Source organism: Apteryx mantelli, unplaced genomic scaffold (genome assembly GCF_036417845.1).
Source record: "Apteryx mantelli isolate bAptMan1 unplaced genomic scaffold, bAptMan1.hap1 HAP1_SCAFFOLD_124, whole genome shotgun sequence".
In the NCBI taxonomy this organism is placed as follows: Eukaryota; Metazoa; Chordata; class Aves; order Apterygiformes; family Apterygidae; genus Apteryx; species Apteryx mantelli.
In genome coordinates this window covers 92501-95000 of record NW_027118480.1, presented here as the reverse complement: position 1 = coordinate 95000, position 2500 = coordinate 92501, and the positions used below count along the sequence as shown (strand labels likewise).

Genomic DNA, 2500 nt, shown 5'->3' with positions numbered 1-2500 from the left:
CCCACCGCTCCAGCCGCCCCGCGCCGTGCCGCGGGGACCGTGCTGCGAGCGGGCCGGGCGGGGGGGGGGGGCGGGGTGGCGGGAGGAGCGGAGGGCCTCCGGCCACCGCGGCCGCCGGTAGCCGCCCCGGGTAGGGATGGCCATGGGCCCCGGGCTCCGGGCCCGAGGGTTCTCGGCGGGAGAGCCGGGCGGGGGTTTAAAGACTCGGGCGGCCCGATGCGACCCGGGGGGCAGCCGGGTGTGCTGCCGGAGGGCCGGGGGGCCGGCGCGCGCGGGCGCCGTGCCCCCCCATGCCAGCCGGCGCGCCCCGCGCTCGCCCTGCGGGCAGCCGGGACGGAGAGGGGTACCCTGCCCCCTCTCTCCGCGGTCTGGTCTCGGCGGAGGGACGCCGCGCGGTCGGCTGGCGCCGGCCTGCCTCGAACGCGTGACCCCGGCGCGAGCGCGTGCTCTCGCCGGGACGGTGAGCCCCCACCCACCGCGGGTGGTGCGGACGCCGCGCCTCGGCGCGATCCGCTCTCCTCCCTGGCCGGGGCTCTCGGTCTGCCGCCGTGGCCGCTGGCGGCGGCGCCCTACCCGCCGGCACTCCGCCATCCGGCGCGCCTGCCTCGCTCTGCCCAACCCGGCTTCGCCGGGCGGCGGGCGGGCGGCAGGCGGGCGGCGGGGGCGGCCCCCCCCGTTCTCCGCGTGGAGACGGGGAGAGCGGGCGCCGTCCCCGTCCGTCCCGCCTTGCCCGCCCGCCCGCCGCCGGGCGTCTGTCCGCGGAAGGGACGGGAGAGCGCGTGGTGTCGTCCGGGAGGCTGTGTGTGCGCGCGCGCGGGCGTGGGCGCCGCCTCGGGGCCACGGCGGAGCCGGAGGCCGGCGAGGCGAGCGAGGAGCTGGGGAGCGCGGGGCCGGTGGGCCGCGGGCGCGCGGGCAGCGGCCGGTGCCGCTGCCGGTGGCGGCCGGGCTCCGACGCTGGGGGTCCGCGGGGAGCCGCCCCCTCCCCCAGCGTCCCCGAGGCAGGCGGCGCGGCCGGCGCGCTGCTCCCCGCCGGGCCGGGCCGAGCCTGGGCGCCTGGGCCGGACTCGAAGCGAGCAAAGGGTTGTCCCAGGTCGGGAGCGAGGGCTCCCCGCCCTTCTCGTTCGGGTTTTCCTTTTCCCTTTTTCCCCCCCCACTCTGTGCTCGTACGGTCAGCGGGGCGAGCCCCTCTCTCTGGCTCTCGGCCGTCCCTCGCTCAGCAGCCGGCGTCGGCGTGAGGAGGGAGGCGGAGCGGAGGGGGGGCCCTCAGGGGCTGCCGAAGGCTGCCCGGTCCCCCCGCGCGCGCGGCGGGGACCGAAACCGAGACAACTCTTAGCGGTGGATCACTCGGCTCGTGCGTCGATGAAGAACGCAGCTAGCTGCGAGAATTAATGTGAATTGCAGGACACATTGATCATCGACACTTCGAACGCACTTGCGGCCCCGGGTTCCTCCCGGGGCTACGCCTGTCTGAGCGTCGCTTGGCGGTCAATCGTCACCCCCGCTGTCGCGTTGGCGCAGCGGTGCCGCCCCTCGGGGGGGGCGCGTGGGGGGGCGGGGGAGGCGCGGCGGCGCCGGCGGCGGCGGTGCGCGGCGGCCTCGGCGGCGGAGAGTCGGCGGCGGAGCCGGGACCCCGGTGCGTGCACCGGCGGCCCCGGTCTTCCTGCCCGCCGGGCTCCGGCGCCGGGCCGCCCGCAGCGGCCGCGGCCGGCGTGCCTTGCCGCGCCTGTGCCCGCCCTCCTCGCCCTCCGAGCGCGGTGGCCACCGCTGCGCGGCGCGCGCCGTGCGGGGTGGCGCGGCTGGGGCGCCTCGCAGGCCCGTGCCCCGGGGAGAGGGTGCCTCCTCTTCCCCGCGCGGCCGGGCCTTCGTCCCCCTAAGTGCAGACTCGGGGAAACCCCCCGCTCCCGGAGCGCCCGCTTCGCGGAGTTCGTCCCGCTGGGGCCCCCCCCCCAGGTCGGGTGGGTTGCGGTGGCCCGGCGCGCCTCGTCGCCGCCGCCCGCCACCACCGCCAGTCTGGCCGCCGTCTGGGCTTCTCCTCCGCCACTCTCCCGGTGGTGCGCTGGTCCCCCGTTCCCCTCCGGGGTGGGGACGGCCGGCTGCCTTGCGCTTCCCTGCGCCCCGACCGCCGCCGGTGCGGCGCGCCGCCGGGCCGCCCCCCCTGCCCTCCCCGCGGCGCGCCCGCGTCCGTCGCGTGTGCCGAGCCACTTCCACCCGCCGGCTGGCGTCAGCCGCGGCGTTGCGTTGAGGCCGGCAGCGACGGCGCGCGGGTGCGGCGCGGCGGGGTGGCGGTGGGGGGCGGCGCGGGCGTGCGCGCCGCCGGGCGGCGAGAAGGGCGCGAAGGGGAGGGCAGGGCGCCGCGCCGTGCCGTGCCCGGAGCGAGAGCGGAGGCAGCGGCCGGGAGGAGGAGAGGCAAGCCCCCAGGCGGCGGAGGGCTGCGCGAGTTGCGTGAGCGGAGCGAGCGTGCGGCGGGGAGCCGGGCCCGGGGGAGGCGCGGACCTCGCCC

At 80.2% G+C, this 2500-nt stretch overlaps 1 non-coding gene across 1 annotated transcript; it reads left to right on the top strand.

The window, feature by feature from the left end:
- Positions 1-1324: 1324 nt before the first annotated feature.
- LOC136995549 (5.8S ribosomal RNA) lies at positions 1325-1477 on the top strand. Its single transcript, XR_010887094.1, has one exon. It is a non-coding gene; the product is annotated as a 5.8S ribosomal RNA (ribosomal RNA).
- Positions 1478-2500: the final 1023 nt, after the last annotated feature.